The sequence below is a fragment of the Equus asinus genome, unplaced genomic scaffold (genome assembly GCF_041296235.1).
Source record: "Equus asinus isolate D_3611 breed Donkey unplaced genomic scaffold, EquAss-T2T_v2 contig_317, whole genome shotgun sequence".
Classification (NCBI taxonomy): Eukaryota; Metazoa; Chordata; class Mammalia; order Perissodactyla; family Equidae; genus Equus; species Equus asinus.
The window spans coordinates 18,586-30,291 of record NW_027224980.1 but is presented as its reverse complement, the minus strand read 5'-3'; the positions used below and the strand labels follow the sequence as shown (position 1 = coordinate 30,291).

At 44.4% G+C, this 11,706-nt stretch overlaps 1 pseudogene; it reads right to left on the bottom strand.

Annotated features, from left to right (window-relative positions):
* Positions 1–2,055: 2,055 nt before the first annotated feature.
* On the bottom strand, positions 2,056–11,677 carry LOC139039778 (mitochondrial ornithine transporter 1-like; annotated as a pseudogene).
* Positions 11,678–11,706: the final 29 nt, after the last annotated feature.

Sequence of the window (11,706 nt, the reverse complement as noted above, 5' to 3'; positions counted from 1 at the left end):
GGAGGGCAGAGGTGGCGGCGGGCTTAGGGGAATGGGGAAAAACTGCGATCTCACTCTTCAACCGAGCCAGTCACCTTTCTCAATACTGCCAACAACAAGGGAAGGAAAGCGCAGTTTTTAAGAACCTTGCTTTTAGAAATAAAGGGGACTACAGTTGGGGTTTCTCTCCCCTAATCCTCCAAAATGCATCAAGATTTCTGGCAATTCTGAGTCACCACACTCCCCTGCTTTTGCTCACCTAACAAGAACTGGTTTAGGGCCTCTTGGGTATTGCTTTCTTCAAACCCACTGTGAAGCGTTCTTTGACCAATGCAAGAAACTTCCATCATAATACATCAGAATAATACTGGTTTTCTTAAACAGAATTTACTAATCTGAAATAGAATTATCCAAAACTTAATAGCAAGAAGTTTAACTATTTTAAAAAATAGAATGGCATCCTGCCAAGTCAGTCCCGTCCCATCCACAGCCTGGTGCAGGGGGAGTGATTCCAGAGAGCCAAGATTCATACCGCCAGTGTATGTAAAAAGTGTGTATTTTGGTCCATTTACCTACAGTGAAATAATTTTACATCAGGAATCTTGCTGACAAAAACCAATGCTTGTTGCAAGAAAACCACCACCTCGGAATATTACTAAACATGCCTCAAACATCACTGTCACTTAGTTCTTTGCATGGATATAAAGTACTTAAACAAAACAACTCATCATATGCTCAAATATTAGGTAAATAATTTAATGATGATAGAACAATAGAATTTCTTTAAACACAATATTTCAAGTTACTATATTTTTGTCTGGAGTACAAATCTGAAATGGTACAAATTGTACCCAAATACTGAACCATGAATTAAGCAAACAGAATGAAAAAAAAAATTCTCCTGACTTTGGTTTCCATTCCTTACTCCAACTCACTCTTCCTTGCCTCAGACGGCTTCTACTGCAGACACTTAGTTCAATCCTTAAAGGACAACATGAGAGGGTCTGCTGCCAACAGGGCTAACCCCCAGACGACCCACAGGCGCCGGGCAGGGGGACCACAGACTCTGAAGCACTTCACTTCCTGCTGGAAGCCAGTCCCATTTTCTACTTCGCGTCAAGCCAAGACTGCTGAGATGAGGCACCCCTCAGTAGCTACTGACCATTTAAGTACGGAGAGAAAAGCAAGGTAGAAAAATTATTTACATTCTGCCAACAGGGACAGACACACCTGGTATGGACTACTATTAACATTGTCAGGCTGCCTGCTTTCAGTCTCACAGGCTGCTTAAGAACACTTTTTACTGCGAGAGCCCTTGCTGGTCTTGGAGTGGCATGGAATGAGGCGGCTTGCTTTAGTGGTGCCGAGGAGGACTCTCTTACACCAGGTGGCCAAGGAGCAGCTGCCCATCCCCAAGTCTGGGGATCGGATGAACTGGGGTTTTTGTTGTGGTTAGTACACATACATGGCAGAGTTTAACAAAACGACTTTTCCTGTTTCCTTGCTTTATAAAGTCACACCCCCACATGGTCATCATTAAAATTCACTGACTGCCAGTACCAAATGTGAAAGGCTCCGAAACTGTAAAAGCAAGGCAAGCAGTATGGATCCTGAGACATGTTAGAATGGGTCAGCCCAGACATTACTCACAGTGGAGTGCAAACACTACACTGTGTCTAGTTCTGTCCGAGATGGGAGGACTCCACCCATGAGCCCCATCACTCAGTCACCAGACAGGGAACGAGGGCTTCTCTTGGCTTTGGCGCTCTGCTCGCTGGATGGGTTTCCAATTGGTGCAGGTAATGAGTGAGAGGCTCAAAGTAGATCAACAGCCCATAGATGGTCCAACACAATACTCTGGAATCCCACCCAGACCAGGAGCAAGACAGAAGCTAAGGGCTGTTGTCAGCCACAAGCTGACTTCACAAAGCACAGCAGCACAGCCCCCTCCCTTCAGCCCCTTCCTCAACCTAAAGCCCAGCAGACAGGAAGCTCTTTGGGAGAGGAGAAGGGAAGTTGGCACAGGGGAGGGCGTGCTGTTGCCTGAAGGCCTGATGCTCTAGGCCAAACCCAACAAGACATCAGAGTGTAGAATATGATTCCACCTAGAAAATGAATGGCACTATTTTAACAGTAGAGCATCCTGGGAAAATCCAGGATGCCTACTCTGAAACTTAAATCAAGAACATGGAAGCCACACCAGTATGCAGGTATGGTCTCCTCTTTAAAACACAGATGGATATTTTAGTTTTCAAGCACCACAGGAAAACTTTTTAAAAACTTTAACCACTTAGTATAGTATAGGTGTTAAGCAGATTTTAAAAGAGACCCTACATATAGGATGGCTTAAGCCATCACTTATAACCATCTTTATGAAACGTGGTTTACGCCTCTAGGTTTTCCTGGTGAGATTTGAGATCAAACATGGAACAAAGTGTGCTTCACTCACAACACATAGCCATCCAGACTGCATGTACACACATACAGGGTTACGCAAAAGCCCTGATATAACTATATTTAGCCTTTCAGATTCGGTACAGACGGCCAGCAGCTCGCCCTGAAAGTCCCACCAAGGACAAGAGCAGTAACTTTTCTATTTCAATACAATTATGAGCAGAAATTACATGATGCAAAATAGAAGTCCTTCCATAAAGCTGAAGATTTAAAGCAGAAGAAGAGAAGACAAAAACAAATTTCCCACAAAATCAAAATAATTCCACATTGGTCTTGTACTCCATGAAACCCTGAGATGAACTGCAGTCCTCAAACGCCTATTTGGATCTAGGTTCGCCAGAACACGTCAGTAAGCTTCAAACTGGCTCATCATCAACTTTCTGCTGTATTCATAGGCCAAAAATAGTGCCCCGTTGGCAGGGAACGCTCGGATCATAGTAGGTTTCAGTCCAGAATACAAGGCCATTATTCCTAGAAGATAAAAGGTGATGGAAGACTGAGACTCCCCTCCTTGGAGCCACCCCACAAAGCTGCAAAGCATAGATATTTTTACACTTAGAAATCCAGCCAATAGCACTAAAAACCAACGAGTGATGGAAAGACTTATTTCCGGGTTTCCCTGGACTGACGGAAACAAATCAACTAACAGAAACAGGACAAGTGTCAGGTCTCCCAGCAAAGCTGGTTGATGCTTAGGTAACATATAGCAATTCCACACCTGGTTAACTTCTGGTAAATGGATTGGGTAGAGCTGAGGCCTCACGTGGGCAGACAGAAGGCAACCACAGAGCCACAGGAGGCAGCAGCCTTGCAGCTTCTCCTGGGGGGTGAGGGCCACGAGGCATTGGGCCAGCAGAAAGAGCACCGGCACTGAAGTCAGAGACCTGTTTCTAGCATCAACACCAGCGTTGAAGTCAGAGACCTGTTTCTAGCATTAGCACTGCCCAAGGTAGTTATGAAGAACTAGTTAGATAATTGAGGTGTGAGTACTTTGTAAAACCATAAAGTGTTACACAAATTCAAAGAGGGGTTACTATCAGTAATGTACAAGATGTCTGCACTCTATTTGGGATACAAACGAAACAATTTCTGCATATTGTTATGGTGCTTTTTTTTTCTTTCTCTGCTTTATTTCCCCAAACCCCCCCTGTACATAGTTGTATATCTTAGTTGCAGGTCCTTCTAGTTGTGGGATGTGGGACGCCACCTCAACATGGCTTGACGAGCGGTGACATGTCCGCACCCAGGATCCGAACCCTGGGCCGCCACAGCGGAATGCGCGAACTTAATCACTCGGCCACGGAGCTGGCTCCTGCTCTCTCTCTTAAAATCAAGACAGGGACATTCACATCCCAAGGTTTAAGACGTACAGTGGATGCTGGAAGGACAGAACTTTACTCACTAGTTGCATAAAACTGGCTTTAAACAAACATTAACTGGGAAATCTTTATCCTCCTGCTTAACTCTAAAAATTGATAGCAAATTACCTTCAGAAGTTGCTCAGTGCATTTCTAATTCCAGAAGTCTTAGCATTAAGGATGTTGTACATTCTTTTAAATCCCTTCGTGGTTCTTAGAGATCATTTTCTGATAATACATTATGTAAAACAAGTGGTGCTAACTTCAAAACACCTATTCCCTTAGACAAAGCCCCTAGTTAACAATTCCCTCCAGGCTATTGAGAACAAAGAATCCTGACAGGTACCCGGGCCAGGGGTTAGGAATAAGAACTTTAAATTTTCTTGAGAGTAATGAAACTAAACTAACTAACTAACTAAACTAAAGACAGGGGGTTGGAAACAGAAATCCACAAATGTGGATTAATATACAGTACTAGAAAAGGGATATGCGGCGGGGGAAGAAAGCAATTACACACCTGACCACCTCAATGAGACTAGCACCGAAATGACCAGCCCCTCTAAACATACCTCCTGTTTCTGCCATTACCAGACTCACCTTCATTTCTCACAACAGTTATAAATGTTCCAAGAAATCCTGCCTGTTTCCCCGACATGGAAAGAACTTGAATTCTGGATTTTATACAATCCACTGGGTATACAGCAAGCCAGAGGCAGATTCCACCAATGCCACCACTTAACATCAAAGGGACAGGGCCTAGAGAAGAAAATTAGCAAACAGTATTTTGTCTCAAGGGCAGCTGATGTGATATTTCCAGAGGCCAATGGCAGTGGCCGGAGGTAGGTACAAACAAAAACGCTGCAAACACAATTCCCTGAGGAGACTGTCGAAGCTCTAAGAGCATAAGGTTCCGGTTGGTGGCCTGCGTCTACCCCTCATCATGCCAGGACGAGAAGCCCGAGTGAGGGTCATGTTGAGGCTGATCACTGTGGCACTGTGGCCATCCTGTGCCATCCTTGGAGGGCTGGCCCCTAGAATCAGCAGGCCCCCAGCAGCATGGCAACGCCTTACAGGAGGAATGAGAATAGAGGCCACTGAAATGCAGGGTGAGGCATTTATCAGCCTTCTCTTAACTATCTTAATGCCCCACAGCCCTGATTCTTCCTTTACCATGAAAAACCAACGTTGTCTTATTAAACAAGGCAGTTAAGCCTGGGAGCTTGACCAACCCCAGAATAAGTCCACCAACCATGAAGGGAGGTGTTCAAGAAAAAAGTTATCACCCATGTGATTCAAACATTGATATGGTTGTATCCAGCAGCTAAACAGAACAAACTAGAAAGAACTACACTTTTCACTGCTCTCAAAACACTATCAAGACTTATTACCAAGTTCTAAGTTTATTGCAAGCTGACTTATAGGTAATTTCCCACAGGGAAAGTAATTTCTATATTTCTTCTTCCCGAAAATAGATCCAGAAGAAATTCACAAATGTTATTCTAGGGAAGAAGTTCGGGATGTGCTGCTCCAGCCCCTGTCCTGAGGAAATTATGAAGCCCAGAAGAAGATGCTAGAAATCATTCGGCCCTGTTACTTTCTGTGATTTAGAATCTCCCCAGTGCCAGGTGGATCCCCTACAAGGCGGCGCAGAGTGCACAGAATCCGCAGCAACCATAGAGTCGGGAAGCGGACACCATCAACCCACCCGCCGTCCACGCAAATACATTTACCTAGTTCATCTTTTGATCTCCCAGATGCAAAAAACGATCAGCTCAGTTCATAGCCACCAAAGAAGAAGAAATAGCCCGGTACTTCTCGAAGTAAAGTGCTCGAGAGTCCATGGTAGAAACCCAAGGGGCCATCCTTCCTAAGGATACTCTTCACGACAGACCAAACTGTACTGGGAGGAGACACAGAGAGACAGTTACAGCAGGCGAAGCAGCTGAATCTGTAAACAGAGAACCAGAATTCTAAAAGGCCGCTGTGGGAAGGAAATCTCAGGGAAGCTCAGATACAGCTATTTTATAACAACCTTTGTCACCTGAACTACTCCAGGGTAAAGAAATCTCATTAAAATGGATGCACACATTTCTAGAAGGCATATTATCAAAGATGTAAAAAAGCTAACATCCAATTTTTCAATACGGAACAAGTGAAATTACAATAAGGAGTTGTCCAAACTCAGCAAGAATAAAACGGTATCCTATTTGCCCAGTCCCTTACCTCCCTCGATTTCTATCTCCCCAACCTTTCTTTTGATCTGCTATGTTCTGAGAAAATTGGTTCAGGTGTTTAGGGTTTGTCTTATTCTGTGTCAGTGCAGGGAAACGAGCAAGTAACATTAAACATTACTTTAAGGCAAGACAAAAGAAATTCTAAGAATGGAGCTACAGCTCCTGTAAGGCAAGAAGCACCAGGACTTAGTTCTTAGAGAGGTAGGGGTGCAAGGCTTTCTAATTAAGCAGATCCGAGTCCTGCAGCAGCCGGAACACAGCACCCCGTCCATCTAGACTCCTCTTCCCGAGTACGTGCGCCGTGGCAGGAAGAGCGCAGAACCCGCACACTCAGCAGCCTGGCGGACCCCTCACTCCTCACTTTGTTCTCAGAGAGCAGGTGACTCAGTTTGGACCAATGAAGGACCAAGCCCAGAGGTAATAAAGGCCACCTGCTTTTGATGATTATCTTCCTTCCTCGGACTTCAGAAGGCTTCATCGGGTATTATCCATCAGCCAGGTCCTTCCTGCAACGCTGCTCTCATCCTCGGATGTGAACGTAACAAAGTAACCCAACTCGACACGGCCAGCCTACCTTCCCATCCAAGTCTTAACCCCAAGCTACTCTACACCCCTGCGTGGCCACTGCTATGCCCAAAATACAGTCAGCCAGTACTTACTTTCACGCAAGCTGTCCATCTGCCTAAGTCCTTTGGACCTAACCATTTTCCTTAAAAATACCTTAAACCACTTCAAGGGGCATGAGGGCAACTTTCTGGGGGCTATTAACGTCCTACTTCTTGGGCACTGGTTACAAAGGCATGTTCATTTCACACTTACGATTTCTGTGTGTGTTCGCGTTACTGTGTACACATACTATCTCAATAAAAAGTCTTAAAGACTCACAGTTTTGGACTCTGGGCTATGAATAATAGATTCAAATTGGTTGCAAAGAATCCCAAGGGTGCAGGAAATTGGGCTCTATTACAAACCCCAGCCTCGCTGCTGCAAGGGGACTGGTAACTCTGAAAATGGTCAATTTATCTACCAATTTTCCCCAGTGGATTGACAGGGTCTGAGTTAACCACAGCAATATTCACCCCCAGAACTGCAGTCAGCCAGATGTGAAGATAAATAAGCAAGTTTTGAGATTAATCAGGATAATAAATTGCTTTACAATTCAAATAAATCATATTACGTGACATATACACCTTCACAGGGTAACTAGGATCTTTCAAGACTGAGCTGGAGAGGAATTTGATCTGAAGGGCAGCTATGCTCACAACGGTCCTGCTCAGTGTTCCCAGAACTGGCGCCCTTTGCAGGTCCGCTTGAAGGATTAGGGAGGGGCGTAAAGAAAGTTACCGCGGGGATCTGAGGTGATCAGCCTGAACATCTACGTGAAACCTGGGAAAGGGCATCAAATATTCATCTCAGAACCAAAGCGGCCCTTATGAAGGCTCAGTTCTCACACACAGTTCCAAAGCTGTCTGCCATGTGCCTCCGAAAACAGCTGGGGATCATGCCTTATGCCCTCAACCGGTCAAAAGGGGTAGAAGCTCCTGGCTTCATCACTTCTGGGGTATTAAACACCTGTCTATGATGTTCTGTGGCCTGGGGGGTGGGTCCGACCACCACAAATAGTCCGTTCAGAAAATTATTCTGATTGGTAGAAGTTCTAGAAACAGTATTTTGGATTAGACACATCTGTTTCTATATCTGTCACTTAATTTTAGTACAATATATTTTTTAAAATACTCAATACATGCTCGAGACCTAATGTTTGTGCCCAAGCGGTGCTTACTTCTGGCTTTTGGCTATCTTCCCCGACATCTGCGTTTCGTACATGGTCTGTAGCCGGCACTTCACAAGCTCAGTGGGGCAGAGCACCAGGGCAGCAAACGCGGAGGCGAAGGAACCGGCAGCCGCATTATGCAGGTCACTGAAAGGACACAGCACAGGAGACCAGTTACCTGTCCAGCCGTTCATTCATGCAGCACTCACTGCGCTGAAACTCAGTGGTAAAGGAGAGGGCAGATGAAGGGAGAGAAACACTTCCTGAGCGCCCACCAGGAACGTGCACGTGCTGTTTCATTGAAGGATCTGCAACTCGGTGAGGCGAACAGCAAGACCCCAACTGCCACACGGAGAAAACGACACTTAGACATGATACATGTTGTGCCCAAAGTCACACAGCTGCTAAGTGGCAATGATAGGATTCGAACCCAGGTCTGCCTGACTGCAGGATCCATGCTCCTTTATCAGTCACAACGCTACGGACTGAATGTTGGGCCCCCCACCCCAGATTCCTTTGTTGAACCCTTTAACCCCAATGTGATGGCATTTTGCGGGCGGGGAGGGTCCTGTAGGAGGTAATTAGGTTTAGATGAGGTCACGAGGGTGGAGTCCTCATGAAGGGATTAGCGCCCTTATAAGAGACCAGAGAGCTAGGTTGTGCTCGCTCTCTGCCATGTGAGGACACAGCAAAGTGGTCCCTCTGCAAAACAGGAAGAGGGCCCTCCCCAGACATGGAACCAGCTAGCACCTTGATCCTGGACTTCCCAGCGTCTAGAAGTATGAGTAACAAATGTGTGTTGTTTAAGCCACCCAGTCAATGGTATTTTGTTACAGCAGCCAGAACAAGAAACACAGTGACACACAAAACAAAACCAAAAACCATGGAGGAGGAAAACATTACCTATAGTCCCATCACCCAAAAACATACACTATTAATACTTTAGTGTATTTGCCGCTAAGCTTTAAATAAAACTAGGTTCTGAGGCTATGCCTACATGCTCAAAATCCAACCTGGAGCAGTGGAGCATATAACTGCCACAGATGAAAACCCAGGATAAATTTTTAACCAAAAAGCTGCCATTGCAAAAAGATTTCCCAGGTCAGCTGATGACCGCCTCAACCTCAGCAACAGACGGCATGAGGGTGTGATGGTGCCAGAGGAGAGCATAAGGCCGGTGCACGTCAGCAGTTCGAGGGTTGTAGGTAAAATGACTATACTGGAAATGTAAACGGAGGAATGAATGCACATTAGTCCAAAAGCGGAAGCACTCACCTCATCTCCTATGGGTTTAGTACCACCAGCCACAGTCACCAGCACCATGCATCAGGAGGTGCATAACGTCTGAGCGTCTTTTTTTGTGATGTTGGCAGCCATTGGTAGTCATTATGGAGATCTGTTACTTTATTAGGGGTTGTAAAATGGTGATATTCCTATTTAATTCTATGATTTTTTTTCATTTATTAGTTGGAATAACTTGAAACATTTAAATACTCTTTCTGAAACATGAAAGAAGAGAGCCCCATTTTTCGTTGAGTAAATGTTAAAACAGTAATAATGACAAGTCCAAGTATTGAATTTGAATTGCCTCAGGGTATCTGAACAGGTCTTCCTGTTTGTAAATACAGTTTTTAAAAGCTTCTTAAGAAATTTTATGATTTCTGATTTCACTCTGATTGTGATTTCTGTTAAATGCCAACTGGTGCTAAGTGTAACGTAATACTTCTTTTGTTTCATTTTTAACAGGGACGAGGAGGAATAATGTCACTCACAGAGGTATACTGTTTAGTAAACCGAGCTCGAGGAATGGAAGTAAGAATAGAATATTTAGATATTCTTTTAACTAATTATAGACTTTCTTAATATAGTACAAATTCCCCTATAGTGAATAGAATTTGAGGAAGGGTTGTGAATATCAAAACTATTTGGAGAAGCAGTGTGGTGCAGTGAATAGAATACTGCCCTGGGGTCTAGGAGGTAGATTCTGTTCCTGGTTTTGCCAGTGATTTGCTGAGTGACCTTGAGTAGCTTACTTAACCTCTCTGGACTCAGGTTTTCTACCTTTAAAATAAGGGTTTGGACGCACAGATACCTTTCAGCTCTAATGTTCTGTGTTCGTATTGCTGTGATTAATAAGGTTGAGTGTGATGCCCCTTCTCTGTGATAGTCACCTGTTTGAATTAACTGGGTTGGATACCAATTGCCTGTAAATGATACAGAAAAAGCTGCCCTGCTTCTTTGGCTCTGAATCTGCAGCCGCTGTTCAACTCTCATTGTCCCTTCACACCCAGATGTCCTTGGCCTCCAGGGTTCTCACCGTTGTGCCCTCTAAATCAGTTTTGTGGTGTCAGCTCCATGCAAATGACCCACACCTGTCTCTCCAGCATTCAGCCTGCCCCATGAGCTAAGCCTCTGCTCTGTTCTTATTTCAATAGTCATCATAACTGCCATCAGTGAGTGTTCCCCATCCGCCAGGCACTCTGCAAGGGTTCCCTCATCTAGCCTCCCAATAACTCAGTGAGGGGCCTACTTTTACTGTCCCTGTCTGGGGGATAATTTGGGGAAGAGGAAATTGAAGCTTAGAAAGATTAAATAATTTGACCATGGCAAATTATTTGGACCCAGGCTGGGCTGGCTCTGGAGCCATTCTTTGTGACTCAGAGCTGTGCTTGTCAGCCACCACATGGGCTGAGTCTTTAAGGCCATGTGGTCCAGAAGGGTAGCCGCTAGCTAGCCACGTGTGGCCACTGTGAACTTGAAGTGTAGTTAATGTAAACTGAGAGGTGCTCTAAGTGTAAATTATACATTGACTTTACAAGATTTAGTACAGAATAAAGAATTCTTAAATATCTCATTAGTAATTTTTGTATTGATAATGTGTTGAATTTTTGGACCTATTGGGTTAAATAAAATGTACGTATTAAAACTAATTTCACCTGTTTCCTTTTATTTTTTTAATGTGGCTACTAGAAAATTAAAAATTACATTTATGACTTGCATTTTGTTTCTGTTGGATAGCACTGCTTTAATGAGTAGAAGTCTGCTTCTTTGTTAATCCTTTTTGCCTTGTAGTGATTAAGCTACCTAAAATCCTTGATAAACGATGCTTTAAGTTTGCTCTTCTGTTTCAGTGGTCATTATAATTATATAGCATCACTCTATTAATTTTCAGTGTAAACTGGATTTGTTTCCCCATTAGTTGCTCTCGCCAGAAGATTTAGTGAATGCGTGCAAGATGCTGGAAGCGCTGAAATTACCTCTCAGGTAAAAGGTCCTCCGCGGGGCCTTGCTGGCTGTAGTCGCTGCTCCTCACAGAGTGGACAGGCAAGCGCTGCCAGGTGCCGTCCTGCAGGGCCAGCCACCATATCGCCCCTCTTGAAATTACATTCCGTGTGAACAGAATTCACTGGGCCCACAAGCATCTCTGTCATTCTGGCCTCCATCCTTAGGGCTGGGCGTGGCCTGCGGGTGCTAGTAGTCTGACGGCTGTGGATTGAGGGCAGTGAGAGTAGAATGTAGGCACCTCCCATGAGGCCAGAGTAACCAGCGCCTCCTCCCCTAGACATTTTGCGTTAGTTTCTGGAAGCTTAGAAGTGCAAATATTGAGCTGTGAATTACATTTTCCTTATCCTCAGGTTAAAAAAAAGTAGCCATACGTATTTCTGGATTATAGAAAAGCCTCTGGATTATAGTTCATAATTTTATTACCTGTTTATTCATGAGCTTTTTAGTTATGCCATGGTTGCTTGTGGTCGTTATGTTTTAAAGGTTATTTTGTGTTATTCTTCCCCTCATACCTGGGCATAAAAGATATCAAGAAATACTTGCGCCTCCTCAGGGGTTGAAAATCCCGGATATTCATGGCTTTGTTCTCCCATCTGCGATTTGTAGGCTCCGAGTTTTCGAC